The sequence below is a fragment of the Arachis hypogaea genome, chromosome 18, assembly GCF_003086295.3.
Source record: "Arachis hypogaea cultivar Tifrunner chromosome 18, arahy.Tifrunner.gnm2.J5K5, whole genome shotgun sequence".
NCBI lineage: Eukaryota > Viridiplantae > Streptophyta > Magnoliopsida > Fabales > Fabaceae > Arachis > Arachis hypogaea.
The window spans coordinates 126325788-126343490 of record NC_092053.1 but is presented as its reverse complement, the minus strand read 5'-3'; the positions used below and the strand labels follow the sequence as shown (position 1 = coordinate 126343490).

Below are 17703 nucleotides of genomic sequence, written 5' to 3'. Positions count from 1 at the left end.
ATCCCAAAATTGCCCTTTTTTCTTCAGTCCAATTCAGGACTATGTTAAGGGTTTCTCTGAGATTAGATCTACAGACCCTTTTCTTTTCCTTGATTTCAGCTCTTGTAGGAATGTTTCTTATTATCCCTGTTCTCTGGGTTTGAATTGGAGCTTTATCTGCTCTTTTTAAGGTTTGCTCTGGATGGAGAGCTTCATATTCCTTGAAGGATTTCTTTGCCTCTTCCAGTGTTAGGAACCCTCCTTTATGAATTATCTTTGACTGGTGTGTGAATGGTGCTGCTTTTTTCCAGGCATCATATACTCCTTTCATGGGGCCATTATAAATTACATAATATTTTTTATCTTGGGTGGATTTTTTAATGATTTCAGCAATTGTTTTATTTTCTGAAATTTTTTCTTCACCTGATTTGTCCACCATGCTTAGCTGGCTGAACTCTGATGTTTCTGCTTGTTGTGTTGATTTCATTGCTTCGATGGCCTTCTTGAGGGATTGGATCTGTGTCCTTATTTGCTGACAATGCTTGCATTTTTCGAGCTCTTGCTCATATTTTTGAATTTCTTGATCTAATGCGTTGTAGACGAACTCCATTCTCTTGTTAATGTATCTGCAATAACATTTTTGTCACCCTTAATATATTCAATTTTTATTGGATATTGTAACAAAAATAATTGCCATCTTACCAATCGTCCATGATTATAATCAACTTTTAAATTATATCGTATGAAACCTGTTAGGTAGCTTGAATCTGTCCTTAATGTAAATTCTCTTGGTAGTAAATCAATTTTCCATTTCTTAAGAGATTTAATTGCTGCTAGAGTTTCCTTTTCATGAGTGGTATATCTCTATTCTGTTGGAGTAAAAGTCCCTGAAATATACCTGCAAAGTAATTCCTTTAGGGAATCTTTAGAATCTAGTGATTCTTTTCCTTGTTCCAAACTTTTTATAGCTTTCTTAGCTTTTAGACATTCTGACCAGGTTATGTCTGAAGCATCTGTTTCTACTATTAAGTAGTCATTTTCTTCTGGAATATAAAGTTCTGGAAGTTTTTCACATAATTCTTTAATCCTTTGAATTTGTATACTATCTTTTTCATCCCATTTCCATTCTTTTTTAGTACTTATTTTTGGAAATAAGCTTTTAGTGTATTCTGTTATATTCTTTAAAAATCCTTGATCAGAAATATAATTTATACATCCTAAAAATCTTTGTAATTGTTTTCTATCTTCTATTTTATTAGGAAATAAATTTACCTTTTCTAGGACATTTGGTTGAAGTTTTAGCTTTCCTTAAGTAGATAGAATTAATCCAAGAAACTCTATTTCTTGTTTTGCTATTCTTGCTTTCTTTTTGCTAAGAACTAATCCTTTTTCTTTACATCTTTCTAAAACTATTAATAATTTTTGAAGATGATCTTCTCTATCCTGTTTTGTAAAAATTAGTATATCATCAATATACACTAAAACAAATTCATTTAACTCTTTTAGATTTTCTTCCATAAATCTTTGGTAAATACCTGGGGCTTGTTTTAATCCGAATGGTAATACATTCCATTCATAGAGTAACACACTTGTTGATTCTTTTGTTGGGCAAGTAAAAGCAGTTAATTTCTTTGTTTCTTCGTCTGAACGAAGCTGCCAATATCCTGATTTTGCATCAAGAGATGAAAACCAAGTTGCTCCTTTGATTTTTTCTAAAATAGAATCTTTTCTTGGAAGTTTATGAGCATCACCAATAGTTGCTTCATTCATCTTCTTATAGTTAATAACCATTCTTCGTTTTCCCCTTTTAATTTCATTATTGTTTTCGACATAAAAGGCTGGAGCCGCATGAGGACTTTTACTTAATCTTATAATTCCTTTTTCCAGATGATCTCTACATTCTAATGAAAACTCTTCTCTATCTCTTGCGGAATAAGGAATTTTATTTGGAACATTTATCTCTTTTGTAGGATCTTTTAATTTAATACTTACTAATTCGTTATTTGTATTTTTAGCATCTAAAGGATTTTCAGCACAAATTTCATCCAAAAGTTCTTCTATCTTTATTTCAAGACTATTTTTTGGGATATTTATCTGAAAGTATAAATTTAAATAACATGTCTCTAATATAGAAAATATTTTAAATTTTAAGATCTTATCTATAGTGGTAGTTGGTATTTTTATACGTTTTGATTTTTGATTTATTGAAGAATCGTGTGGTGCTTTTAAAACTATATATGTTAATTCTTGAATGAATGGATGATATAGCTTTAAAAAATTATTTCCTATGATAAAATCCATTCCAGAGTCTAACATATATATAGATGGAACAATGAACCTATAATTTTGAATAAAAATTTCAACCATCTCTGCTTTTTGGTTAATTTTATGTATTGATTTGTCAGCTATTCTAACTCTTAATGGTTTCTTTAATTTTTTCCAGTCAAGTTTTATGTTTGAACTAGCAAAGCATTGCGTTGCTCCAGAATCTATGAAAGCATTTATAAACTTTTCTGTTATTTTTATAGTAATAAATGTAGCATTATTACTCAGTCTCTGAGTCTGTTTCCGAGACATATTCAAAAATATAGTCTAAGTTATCATCAGATTCTTCTAATGGTTCCATGAAACAGGACTTAGCAATTTCTATTTGTTTAGTAAGATCCTTTTTATCCTTCTTTTTCGGACATTCATTTGCATAGTGTCCTTCTTCTTGGCAATACCAGCACTTACAATTTTCTTTTTTATTCGGGCAATAATCACTTTTTTGTCTTTTGTTTTTATTGTTATTTCTTTTTCTAAAATACCTCTTTTTTCTCCAGTTTGGATAGTATTTTCTTTTTCTATGAAAATTTTTATTAAGACCATATTTTTGAGGTATCTCTTCATTATCCTGACAGCAAATTCTAATTATATTTGCAAATCTTTTTTGAGTTGCTTCTTGCATACAACGTTCTTTTATTTCCTCTCTTATTGCAGAGGTTGCTCCACCAAAATTATTTTCAATTGTTCCTCTATTTATTTCTCTTATAAATCTTCCCATAATAAATTCATTAGCAGGATATGGAAGTTTTGTTATATACATACTAAGATAATGATTTTTATCTTCTTCTTTTAATTTGTAATAATGTATTCTATATTCACATATATAAGACTCCACATTACATAGATCATATATCTGAATGTTAGCTAAATGATTTTTTGCTTCTTGATATTCTTTATTATAGACTTCTTGTTTATGATCTATAATATTTTTTCCAAAAAATTCTTTATATAGAATCATCATTATATATAATATCTTATCATAAGCTGTTGTTTTTGTTGCTAATTCTTCTATTATTTGGTTTTCTATTGATGTCATATAATCTCTTATAGCTCCTTTAGTATGAAACCCTATGTAATTCCAAATATCTCTTCCAGATAATTCATTAAATTTTGGATTAGTAAAGGCTTCTAATAAGAAGGAATTCAACCAGTTTTCGAAAATTTCTTTTTCATTCTTTTTACAGTCTAAATCGAGCATTCTTTCTCCTTCCATTTCCTAGATTTTAGGAACGTATTTTGATGGTGTTTTTGTATATTTTGAATCTTTATTTATAAATTCTTTTTTAAAAGCATAATTATCAAAATCTGTTTTCCATTTAAATTGAGATTGATTATCCCTAGATGTTCCAGCTTCATTTTTTACTTGTATTGGAATTGCTGGTTCTTCGTCACTTGAATAATCTAGGATGTGTTCTTCATTTTCTATATTTTCAGAATTTACTAATTCTTTTTCTATCTGAAATCCCTGTTCCATAATATTATTTTCTTGAGCCATTTTTAATTGTTTAAAAAGCATTGTAACTTCTTCTAATTTTTCTTCAATATTCATAATTTTAGTGGTGGTTTTACTTTTAAATCTGTTATGTTGATTATATTTTGAAATTCTTCTTTGGGATTTTCTTTTCCTTATTTCTTTGAAATTTTATAGATACTAATATTTCTTCAAGCATATCTACTATAGAATTTAATTGTGGGTTAAAAGTATGATAAATATGTGGGGAATCATTTCCATGGTAACATTTTTTAGAAATTCCGTGTGAAAAATAAGTTTTTTCAGGTTTTTGAAGTCCTTCAATAAAACTTATAGTAAAATAAAGATTTTGAGAAAAATCATTTTGTATTGATTTTAAGAATTTGGTGTCATTACAGTTAACATTAATTAAAATCATTAATTTTTGATCTATTAATTTTGATAACTTAATTATTTCTTCTCTTAAATCTTCTAATTTACTTTTTTCCATTAGGTGACGTTTTTCTTTGTGAAGAACTACGGTTTTAAGTGAAAAGTGTGGCTTTAGAAAGTGTAGTTTAAGTAAACAAATCTTTAAATCTGTACAGATTTAGATCTGTACCATATAATTTTCTTAACAATAATAATAATAGTAATATAATAATATTAATAATATTAGTATGCCTTAGCCAACTCTTTGCAGGGGATTTTTTTTTAATGCTAAAACGCAAGTTGCATTTTGTTTTCTTATTTTTTTGTTTCTAATAAAATGTATGTTGCATTTTGTAGAACAGGTTCATAATTTTGCATAACACATCATAATATAATATGTGTAAATATCACTTTTATTTTTCATTCTTAAATTATTTTCTGCGTATATAAACTAATTTACTCTAGCAATGAACAATGTATCTATCATTTTATATTAGATTAAAACAATATTAAATAATGTATGCATTAGTTTTTAACATATGTTATTTATCACCGTTTCCTCTGAGAAATAAAAGTAAACACTTGATAGAAATTATGATCAATATATTTAAAAAATTGTTCTATAAATATCAAAAAGTAATTATTAAATTAGTATTATAATTACTTTTTGATATATAATTATAATAATGAATTATTAAATTAGTTATTATATAGTCACCAAAAAAATTAGTTATTATATATTTTATATATTTTAACAAGTATAATGATTGAAAGTCCCAATTATTCTCCTAATACTTAAAAAAAATGATAAATTCAAATATATGTGTTTTTTCAAAGAATACAAAAGATAAGCAATTCAAAACTTTCTTTATTTAGAAGTTAGGAAGATAACCTATGATGCACGGACACTGACACGGATACGGGACACGATACGACACGGGACACGCCGACACGCGAATTTTAAAATCTTATATGACACGAGAATACGCATATATATAAAATATAAAGTATTTTTTAGATAAACCGTAATGATATTTTAATATTTTATTGATATTAAAATATAAATTAATTTTTTAAATTATTTTTAATGTCTTATTTTAATTATATCAAGTATTTAAAATATTTTTTGTGTTAATAAATAATAATATATACTATATCTAAATTTATTTTAAGAATATATATTAAGAATAAGATCGGACACGCTGACACGTGATGGTATTTAGGTGTGTCCAAGTGTGTCCGGAGAAAAAATTTTTATTTTTTATTGAGACACGGTTTGGACACAGCAGACACGCGTGTCGAACGAGTGTCGGTGAGTGTCGTGTCCGAAATGTGTCCGATACGCAGACACGGTAACTCATCAAAGTGTCCGTGCTTCATAGAAGATAACTAAAAAGATGAGTTAGAATTCTTAATTTTTTTTAACAAAGTAAAAATCACTAGAATTATTAACATTTTATTAGAATAATTAAATTAATAATTAATTTTTAACAAAGTAATATTTATTTAGTATTTTTAACAATTAATTTTTTAGTAATTAATTTTGCCTTAATTAATTATTTATGTTGAGTTAGTGCTTACCTGCTTATTAGCAATTTCATGTTAATTAAAAAAAGTAGAAAAGTGAGTTATACTTATTGAATTTTTTACATTATTAAATTACATGCAAACTATTATACCCTGATAAAGTTTATGTGTTTTAAGAAATAGGAATTACATGTAAACCACTATGTCCTCCTAATAAGATTTGTCTTATAAAAATTACTTTTTTTTTTTTATATTTACCATTACGCCTCAAGATTTATGTGTTATTTTTATTGTATGTAAATCTTACTACCCTCTCTAGGTTAAAATCTCTTTACTAGTAAATCTTGCTAATTTTTTACATTTTATGTGTATTGTTTGAAATCACTGGAGTCTCCCACAATTTATATAAAATTAGTTTAAAACCGAAATGTAGCCATTTTCGAAAAGTTATAATTAGATAATTTTAAGATAAATTATTTTATATATGTAAATTGTCCTCAACAATATATATACCTCCTTATGAATTATTGTTTCTAAGTAATTTTTAAACATGTATTAATAATCATGAATAAAATATACAATTATACTATATGCATATTAAAAATTAGTCACTAAATTGACTCTATACAAAATATATATATAATGACTAATTTTTTATATACATATAATATTTTTTGTAATATATATTAATAATGTGTTATGCACTTATATTAAATATCAGTAATATTACAAATTAGTAAATATATTATCTACATTAAGAGAAATACATAAAAAAAAAATTAGAGAGCTTTCTTGCAAATGTTACTATAGCATTGTTTTTGTTACGGTCTGGCCCAAATTGCTAGCGGGCTGGCCCGACCCGAGTACCATCCGACTCGGATGGTCGGGTAGGAGACGCTTTGTCGCCGACCTGGACACGCGTCCCTGACAGCTACACTACAGCTGTGAGGAGAGAGCATCAGGGAAGGTGGGCCTGTCCTTGATGGGCCCACCTCTGACATGGTATATATAGGGAAGGTCATGCCCTTCCCCCAAGGTACGTCACATACCACTCAATTTCTACTCGCCTGTACACTTCACTGACTTGAGCGTCGGAGTGTCTTTGCAGGTGACACCCCCTACTACATTCGAAGAACTCGGGACCTCGCCTACCCTCAGTCCGAAGACGTGCGACCAGACGCCTTCTCCTTCCTCGATCAGGATATGAACCCAACCCGTTCGGTATCCGACCTACCGAACATTGGCGCCGTCTGTGGGAATTAGTCGCCTGGATGGACGTTGTATTGGGCCCTGGAGACAAAGGCCGCGAGACCGAGCGCAGAGGGGATCTTTCCACGATTTCTCCCCGACCGCGCACGAGGTCCCCTCCGAGACGTACCACCCGATCTCTCGAAAGACGCCCTTTCGGGGGAACTGGCGACAACCACGCCATAATAATGCAGGAACTACGCCACAGGATGCAAGACTTGGAACGTCGACTAGCAGAACGGGAACACGACCAGCACACCCCAGAGCAAAGCCACCCTCGCTCCCACTCAAGGAGCCACTCCAGACGCACAGCCAGCCCTCAGGCTGAATCCGAGAGCGCCGGGGAAAGAGGACGCGCGAGAAGACGCCACGACCCCCTCATCTACGCCAGGCACGAGAGGCGGCGCACCACGGATCGCAACCACGAGGAGACTCGTCAGGAGGACGACGAAGGGAGAACAGCGAGAACGCGGGGACCCGTGATAATGGGAGCGGTCCCATTTCATCGTTCCATCCTCGAGGTCCGGCTGCCAAAATATTTTGACAAGCCAATGGACATGAGGTATAACGGAACGCAAGACCCACTGGAACACCTCACGGCCTTTGAGGCCAGGATGAACCTAGAGGGAGTGGGAGACGAGGTAAGGTGCCGCGCTTTCCCGGTCACCCTGGCGGGACCTGCAATACGGTGGTTCAACAACCTCCCGCAGGGCTCAGTGACCAGCTTTGCGGACATCAACCACACCTTCCTAGCCCAATTCATGACTAGAATTGCAAAGACAAAACACCCAATCAACCTGCTTGGAGTGGCCCAACGGCCCGGAGAGCCGACCAGGAAATACCTAAACTGATTCAACGACGAATGCCTAGAAATAGACGGGCTGACGGACTCAGTTGCAAGCTTGTGCCTAACAAACGGGCTCCTGAATGAGGATTTCAAAAAGCACCTCACCACCAAGCCGGTGTGGACCATGCAGGAGATCCAATGTGTAGCCAAGGAGTACATCAACGACGAAGAAGTTAGCCAAGTCATGGCCGCCAACAAACGGCAGCCCTCTTACAACCAAGACTGGCACCGTGGGAGCAGAGAAGGACAAAAGGAACACGCCAGGGACGGCGGTCCGAGAAAGGCACCCAGACCATTTTCTCGTGTCGGGAAGTTCACCAATTACACTCCCTTCACCGCAGCAATCATGGAAGTTTATCAACAAATCGCCGAAAAAGGGATCTTGTCGAAGCCCCAACCACTAAAGGAACGAACAGGGGAAACCGAAGCCTCTACTGTGACTATCACAAGGGCTACGGGCACAAGACACAGGATTGCTTCGACCTGAAAGACGCATTAGAACAAGCGATCAGGGATGGAAAGCTAACTGAATTCTCCCATCTCATTAGAGAGCCGAGACGACGGAATCGCGACCAGGACGGCGAAGGCAGAACACGGGAAGCAAAGCGATGCCAAGAACCGGAGGACGACGACCGAGGCCTCACGATAGTGAACGTGGTAACAGCTAGGAATGCGGCACCTAGGTCAAGGTCGGCACACAGGAAAGACGCCAAAGTTCTGGCGGTCTCCTCGTCCTCTGCGCGAAGCACGAGGAAGCACCCGTCCATTTCATTAGGCCCGGAAGATCAATGGTTCGACGAAGTCGGAGAAAGCCCTCCCATGGTCATAACGGCCAGAGTAGGAACCGGTCTCGTCAAGCGAATCCTTGTAGATACGGGGGCAGACTCGAACATCATGTTCCGCAATGTGTTCGACGCTTTAGGCCTAAGGGACGCCGACTTACAGACTCACCAGCACGGCGTCGTAGGGCTCGGTGACCATTTCATCAAGCCGGATGGCCTAATCACCCTGCCGATCTCATTGGGACAGCGCCAGGGCCAGGGGAGAAGAACGATAATGGCGGAGTTCGTGATCCTATGAGACTCCACCGCCTACAACATCATCTTGGGGAGAAAGACCATCAACAACCTAGGAGGAGTCATCAGCACAAGGATGTTGGTAATGAAGTTCATAACTGAAGAGGGGTCAGTAGGATCTGTGAAGGGAGACCTGGAAATGGCAGTCGCTTGCGACAACGCCAGTCTCTCGTTAAGAAAGAAATCCAGGGAAGCGTCGGGGGTATTTCTCGCCAACTTGGATGCCAGAATTGACGACAAACCCAGGCCCGAACCAGAGGGGGACCTGGAAAAGTTTAGGGTCGGGAACACGGAGGACAAGTTTACGTTCGTGAATAGGAACCTCCCCCATGAATTAAAAGAGCCCTTGATGGAAATGATTAGAGCCAATGGTGATTTGTTTGCCTGGACACCTGCCGATATACCGGGGATAGACCCTGGACTCATGTCACACCGCCTAGCCATCGGGCCGAAAGCCAAACCAGTGGCTCAAAGGAGAAGAAAAATGTCCCAAGAAAGGACAGAGGAAGTGGCCAGACAAACGGCCAGCCTCCTCGAAGCAGGGTTTATCCGGGAACTGGACTACTCTACCTGGCTGCCAAATGTGGTCCTGGTAGAAAAGCACAATGGGAGGTGGAGGATGTGTGTAGACTACTCTGATCTCAACAAGGCATGTCCCAAGGACTGGTATCCCCTCCCCAACATTGATGCACTCGTTGACGCGGCCGCGGGGTACCGGTATCTGAGCTTCATGGACGCCTACTCTGGCTACAACCAGATACCGATGCACCGGCCAGATGAGGATAAAACGGTGTTCATAACGCCAGGAGGGACCTACTACTACAAAGTGATGCCTTCGGCCTGAAAAACGCGGGGGCGACATACCAGAGGCTGATGAACAAAATATTCAGTGGTTTTATCGGCAAAACGGTGGAAGTCTACGTGGACGATATCCTTGCAAAAACCACCCGACCTGATGACCTCTTAAGCGACCTGAAAAATGTGTTCACATCCCTCCGACAACACGGCATGAGGCTTAACCCGCTTAAGTGTGCCTTTGCCATGGAGGCCGGAAAGTTCCTGGGGTTCATGATAACCCAAAGGGGAGTGGAAGCCAACCCCGAAAAGTGCCAAGCGATACTCCAGATGAGAAGTCCGGGTTGCATCAAAGACGTTCAGCGGCTGGCGGGAAGGCTCACCGTGTTGTCCCGATTCCTCGGTGCATCGGCATCAAAGGCCCTACCCTTCTTCAACCTGATGAAGAAGGGAATAGCGTTTGAATGGACTCCTACGTGCGAAGAGGCATTCAACCACTTCAAAGAAATCCTAGCAGTACCCCCTGTACTCGGGAAGCCCAGAGCCGGAGAACCACTCTACCTATACCTAGCCATAACAGAAGCCGCGCTTGCAGCGGTGTTGGTGCGAGAAGAAGGAAAGGCCCAGCAACCGATCTACTTCTTGAGTAGAGCACTGCAAGGGGCAGAACTTAGGTACAGCAAACTGGAGAAACTGGCACTAGCGCTCTTGACCTCTTCCTGCAGGCTACGACAATACTTCCAAGGTCATCAGGTGGTCGTGAGAACGGATAAGGGGATCCTTCAGGTGCTCCAAAAACCTGATTTTGCAGGAAGGATGATGACTTGGGCCATCGAGCTATCCCAATACGATCTGAGCTACGAACCCCGACACGCGATTAAGGCTCAAGCAATGGCGGACTTCCTAGTGGAAGTAACCGGAACTGAGGACACGGGCACACGGTGGAAGCTCCATGTGGACGGAGCTTCCAACCAGACGTCCGGAGGCGCCGGGATCATCCTAGAAAGCCCGGCCGGAGTTATTTACGAACAATCGGTTAAGTTCGACTTTCCCGTATTGAACAACCAAGCAGAATACGAAGCCCTTCTGGGGGGCTTGGTTCTAGCTCGGGAAGTCGGGGCCACAAGGTTGGAAGTATGTAGCGACTTGCAGGTCGTCACCGCGCAAGTAAATGGAAGCTACCAAGCCAGAGACTCGCTGCTGCAAAAATACTTGGAAAGTAGGGGTGTTCAAAACCGATCCAGACCGAACTAAACCGACCAACCGAACTAAAAAACCGAAAACCGAACAAACCGAAAACAAAAAAAACCGAAAAAACATATTTTGCTGTTTTTGTTGCGGTTCGGTTCGGTTTTTGGTTCTGATATTGAAAACCTCAACCGAACCGAACCGAACTGAAAAGATAAAAAACCCTAAAAAAAACCAAGCCCATCCCCCACCCCACCCCCAAATGCACGTAACCTAGCCTACCCCAGCAATCCCCAAGCCCCACCCCCAAAAAGAACGTAACCTAGCCGCTCTCTCCCTAGGTCTCAGCACAACCTCGCTCTCTGCACCTCTCAGCACCGGCGAGGGTCTGTTCCTCCCACCACCTCGCCGCGCCGCCGACCTTCCTCGCAGCGTCGCCCTTCCACTCCACCCTTACCCCCTTACCCCCACACCCCACCCCCAAACGAACGTGACCTAACCTAACCTCCTTACCCCCACACCCTACCCCCAAACGAAATCTAGCCAGTAGCCACTCTCTTCTCACACTCTCGCTCTCTGCACTCTCGAGGCCTGCGGCGAACCCACCTAGCGCCGGCGAGACCGTTCCACCCACCACCTTGCAGCGCTTCCGAACTTTCCTCCCACTGCTCCCAGGACCTCCTCGTGGATAGAGCACAATGAAGTCCCAACCCCAGCCAGCAGTGAGCAGCCCAGCACCACCCTCGCACCCAGCAGTAGCACAGCACCACCCACTCCCTAGCACAGCACCACGCCACCACCCAGCAGTGTTTCTGGCCACCCACAACTTAGCACCTCCCACCCAGCCACCGATTCAAGTCAGATATGGAGCCGGAGCCACCAAGTCAGGTATGTAATTTGACTAATTTCTATTTTGAATTACTGAAAGTGCTTCTGTTTGTATTGTTGGTAGCTTGGTATTGTTGGAAAAATAATATAAACTGCTTTTGGTTATTATTAGTTTTTTGGGAGAATAATATAAAATAAAAAGAAACTTTTGAAGTGATTTAGTATGAAATCAGATTTAAAATTAGCAATGTTCTGAAAACCAGACCGGACCGGCCGATCGAACCGGTCCAACCGTGAACCGGTAGCTCAAACGGTTCGGGTTACTAACAGAAACCGCTATTTTAAAAACCGGATATGAACCGCTGAACCGGCCGAGAATTGGCCGGTCAGACCAAACCAGAACCCGGCCGGTTTATAAGAAACGACCCCGTTTTCTTCCTTCGTTGAAAGAAAAGGAATTGCACGCGTTTGTCCCCCCACCCCTTCCTTTCTCCAACTCTTTCCTTCAGCAAATGCCCTAGCTCCACCAAAGAAAGCAAACCCTAGCCTCCACCAATCTTGTTGCCGTCTGTCGGAGTGAGAAACTGCTGCTGCCGCCTCTGTTGCACTCAAGAACATCCATCTTCGTGCTATCGGCGTTCGCTACTTCGATCTCACCAACCCCTGTTCGCTCTCCATCCCCTGTTCGCTCTCACGAATCGCTTGGTCGCCGTCGTCCGCGCGCTCAACAGCTCTCCGTCGTCCGTCGAAGGTCAATACTCACTGCTAGTGGCTTGTTCTTCGTGTTTTTTTTATTGTCTGTTCAGAAATCAAACCCTCTTCGTGCTTGTTCATCGATGGTCAGTGATAGTCGTTTTTAGTGTTTTTGTTTTCATTTCTTGATGATTATTAAGTGATGCGTTGCTGTTTTCTTTTTTTACTTTGTGCTTGAGATTGAATGCTTTGTTAGTGCTTAGTGCTTGTTCTTAGTTGATTGGCTTTGCTCACTACTCTGGCTTGTTCTGGCCTGCTCTTGATTGATTAACTCTGTTACTGGCTTATTGATTAATGATAAATTGCTACTGATAAGCTGTTACTGTTTTGTTAGGGATAAATTGTTACTGTTACTGCTTTTGTTATGTTTGTTGCTTAATGGTAAAATGGAAATCAAATCAAATGTTGTTTGTTGCTGAATGATAATTTTTATTGCTGAATGCTGTTGGTAGTATTAATTTTGTGCTGCTATTAATTTTCTGGTTTTCAGAACCTTGATACAGAAACATGAAGACGATGAAGAGGGCTACTGGTGTTTTAGTGTTTTGCGCTTTTGCTGCTTTGTAATTGTTGACTGGCTGAATGCTGTAGCAAATTGTTAACTGGCTGAATGCTGTTTTGCACTTTTCACTTTTACACTTGTGTTCCATCATTTTCAATTTTATAATTTGTGATTATTGATGTTGGGTACTGGGGTATACCTTAGGGTGATGAACTATTCTTCTAAGTTTTGTTTCATTGGTATTTCTTGATATCAATGATTGAGTTATTCAAGTTGCTTCCTCTAATTCTTATAGGGTTTACTTGTATAACCCCTAACAAATGGGACAGTGGTAAATTAATTATGAAAACAAGGATGTATTCTCATCAATTAGAAAAGTTCTTCTTGGTCAAACTTTGCCTCCCTATGTATCCTTTTGGATGGTAACATGTGTCATCTTCAATGCTTTTTAATTCTTCGTAACCTGTTCTAAATCTTTGTTTCTTTTGAAGGTGTTCTCCAAACTGAAAGAAGGAAGGTTTCCCGGAGAAATAGAGTTGAAAAATCTGATTACCAAAAAGATGGCTAATTCTAGACTTGCAGATGGTGTGCCAGAATTGTGGCCATAGGTCATCTACATTTTGTTAAAGTTAGAATACAGAGCACAAATGATGGAACTGAACCTGCCTCTGCTTTGTAAAGTAGAGGTTGGTGTATAGATATCATAGGAATATTATGTTACAATGTCTTTAGTTGTTTAAAAATTAGAATGTGAACTCTATACTGAAATGACTAAGTAATGCTTTTATTACTATTTAGTCTTTAGTTGTTTAATATTTAGATATGCTTTTAATTTATTACTATTTAACTTTTGAGTTTGGATTTTGATAAGATCATATGGTATTTGGTTGATGATATTTTATGTAGTGTCTTAAATTTTGAAGATATTTTAAAACTTATATTAGACTATAATTATATTTTAGAATGTGTATTTATAATTTATTTATTATTTCTATTCTAAAACGGTTTTTCCGGTTGAACCATCAGTTGGACCGGTTAGACCAGTGAACCAGTAAACCAGTGACTAGAGCGGTTTGATGACCGGTCCGGTTTTCTGAACCTTGGAAATTAGATTTGAAGCAGATTTGAAGAATTAAATTTGGAGCAGATTTGAAATCAGTGTATTGTTGCTGATTGCTGGTTGAATTACTTTTGATGAATTACTTTATTGTTGGTATTATTGCTGGTTGCTGGTTTTGTTGCTTATTGTTGCTGCCTTGCTGGTTTTTAATTTATTTGTTGTTGTGTTTTTGCTGGTTTTTAATTTATTTGTTGTTGTTGACAAGTATGTAGCTTTCAGGATCTTTATCTCCTTTAGTATGAAATCAGATTTGAAATCAGATAAACTGGTTTTGGATCTTGATAGGAAGATATTGAAATTAGATTTGAAATCAGTGTATTGTTGCCGATTGCTGGTTGAATTACTTTTGATGAATTACTTTGTTGTTGGTATTATTGCTGGTTGCTGGTTTTGTTGCTGATTGTTGCTGGTTTTTAATTTATTTGTTGTTGTGTTTTTGCTGGTTTTTAATTTATTTGTTGTTGTTGACAAGTATGGAGCTTTCAGGATCTTTATCTCCTTTTGTTGCCAATATGACAGCTCTGACTAATATGTAAGTGCTTAACTCTAAATCTCAGTTCATTGACTCTGATATTTACAAGTTCTAATTGGAAAACCATTGCTTTTTTGTAGCTGGCTAGGGAATAACAGTTTGTCAGAGCACATTTCTGACCTAGGTTCACTAACACTGTTAGAAATATTGTAAGTAACTCATTTTGTATGCAATTCCATGATCTAAATGTTTGAAATCAAAGAACTTTGATCTATTCATGCCATGAAGCTCACTATTTGGATATTATTATTGTATATAAAGGCACTTGGAAGACAATCAATTCGACGGAGAGATTCCTTCATCCCTAGGGAACATAAGCACTTTGCATAAAGTGTAAACTCTGTCCTCTTTATACAAGAGAATTAAACTGGTTTTTTGTGGTGTTTCTTGAATCCTGAGTAGATATTTAAGTCAGCCCTGTACAACTACGTTGTTTACATGAGTGTGGCCCAAAAATAGTACAATTTATTTGAATTCCTTTTGCCGATAAATTAATTGGATCAAGACTTTGTTACCTAATGTGTATTTGTGTTTGTCGATTTCAATTTTATGACTTTGTGACATAGCTTGGCAGTATTTTTTTTGAATTGATTGAAAAACCGAACAAACCGAACCAAACCAAACCGATTTTAATTGGTTTGGTTTGGTTCAGATGGTCTTGAGAAAAAAACCGAACAAAACTGAACCGCAGTTTAATTAAACGATTGGATCGGATGGCTTTTCTCTCAAAAACCAAACCAAACCGCACCGCGAACACCCCTATTGGAAAGGGTCAAAGAGCTGAGCAAACAATTTGAGGAGGTCACGGTCCAACACGTCCCAAGAGAAAGGAACACACGGGCAGACCTCCTATCCAAGCTGGCAAGCACGAAACCTGGAACCGGCAACCGCTCCCTCATTCAAGGCATCACGAAAGAGCCCGCAGTCGCTCTACACCTGACCAAGATGAGCCCCTCTTGGATGGACCTCATCACTGATTTCTTAAAAAATGGAAAACTCTCTGGGGATGGAAAGGAAGCCAAAGCGTTGAGAAGGGAGGCTGCCAAGTACACAGTCATACAGGACCAACTATTCAAAAAGGGACTCAGCCAACCTTTGCTGAAGTGCCTACACCCCGACCAGACGGACTACGTGCTCAGAGAAGTCCATGAGGGATGCTGCGGCCACCATATCGGGGGCAAAGCCCTAGCAAGGAAGATCATCCGAGCTGGATATTACTGGCCGTCAATGATGAATGACTCCAGAGAATTCGTGAAAAAATGCGCCAAGTGTCAACAGAACGCCAACTTCCACAGGGCGCCAGCTTCCGAGTTGAGCCTACTGACGTCCTCCCGACCTTTCGCACAATGGGGAGTCGACCTCTTGGGCCCTTCCCGGTTGGCCCAGGGCAAGTCAAGTACCTCATAGTTGCCATCGACTACTACACCAAATGGATAGAGGCTGAACCGTTGGCCAGCATATCCTCATCCAATTGTAGAAAGTTCATGTGGAGGCAGGTGATAACCCGGTTCGGCATCCCGAAAATCATCATTTCAGATAACGGGACACAGTTCACTGACAAGAAGTTTGTAGAGTTTCTCACCGGCTTGGGGATAAAACAGAAGTTCTCCTCGGTTGAACATCCTCAGACAAATGGACAAGTGGAGTCCGCAAATAAAGTCATCCTGCTAGGCCTCAAGAAGCGTTTAGATAGCAAAAAAGGCGCATGGGCTGACGAGCTCGCCTCGGTCCTCTGGTCCTACCGAACAACCGAGCAAAGCTCCACAGGGAAAACCTCCTTTCGCCTAACATACGGGGTCGACGCGGTAATACCTGTGGAGATTGGCGAACCGAGCCCGCGACTACTTCTGACGGGAGTAGAAGAAGCGGTGGAGAAAGACCTGGTGGACGAGGCCAAAGAGATGGCCCACTTGTCGGAGGTAGCACTGAAACAATGAATAGCCCTACATTACAATACCAAGGTCCTCAGAAGGGAGTTTGAGGAAAGAGACCTCGTCCTGCGACGAAACGACGTCGGGCTACCAACCCCAGGAGAAGGAAAGCTGGCGGCAAACTGGGAAGGTCCCTACAGAATCAGAGAAGTGCTTGGCAAAGGCGCCTACAAATTGGAGAGACTCGACGGCAAAAAAAATCCCGAGAACATGGAATGCAGGTAACCTGAGGAGATTCTATTCTTAGCTTGGGTACACCGGTTAAGCGGTCTGACGAGCTAGATAACCTTTTAATTTCCAGTGATTTACTTTTATTAAGCACCTACTATGTTCATAAACCTGTTTAGCTAACAATTAATGTTTACTTGTCTAAATTCTCCCATCTACCATTCCCCAATATGTATCCCACGCCATCGCGTTCTTCAACGGCAACCCGGGACTGATCACCTCGGGAGCCAATTGAATCATAGCCATAACAAACGGCCGCGATAATAAGACCAAAACGGTTTTAACCAAGTTACCAACACAAACGGCAAAACGGACACAAGCAATAAGTTCACACCGAAAAAACGGTAACAAAACAAAAGTACTACTAAACAGGATAAAGGCGATAATTATAAGCCGACCAGGCGACCACTTAAGTATAACGAAAGAAAACGGTCTCAACAAGTGTTCTACAAATCCACATAAAAGCAAGTTACAAGAGTTCACTTTCGGGGCATGTCAACAATCTTGCCGTCCTGAATTGTTTTGAAGACCCCAATAGCCTACGTGTCGAAGTCTGGGACCACGATCTTCACCTGGGCCTTGAGAGCCTCTTCGGTCATAAAGATCGCGTTCTTTCCCTGCTCCCTGACCGCCCTATGTTTCCTTTTCAACTCTTCGACCTCAGCTCGCGCAGCCTCAGTCAACGAGACGACCGTGTCACGCTCCTTCTCCATAGCGACCACCCGATCTTGCGCGGCGTTAAGCTGGCTCTCTAGAGTCATCTCCCGCTCGGTTAAATGGGAGACGGTGGCATCGGAGACTTTCATTTTTTTCTTCAAAGGACGCAGCCTTCTCCTCGGCATCCTTGCGCCCCTTCTCGGCGGCGGACAGTTGTTCCTGAAGCGTTTCGACCTGGGCCTTGAATTCGTTGTTGGCCTGGGCAGCAGTATCGAGCTTCCTTCG

The 17703-nt window shown here is 39.8% G+C and overlaps 1 long non-coding RNA gene across 1 annotated transcript; it reads left to right on the top strand.

Annotated features, from left to right (window-relative positions):
• The first annotated feature begins 12139 nt into the window (after positions 1-12139).
• Positions 12140-15121, top strand: LOC112768967 (uncharacterized). Its single transcript, XR_003186295.3, has 5 exons — positions 12140-12446; positions 13442-13636; positions 14543-14602; positions 14683-14751; positions 14864-15121. It is a non-coding gene; the product is annotated as an uncharacterized lncRNA (long non-coding RNA).
• Positions 15122-17703: the final 2582 nt, after the last annotated feature.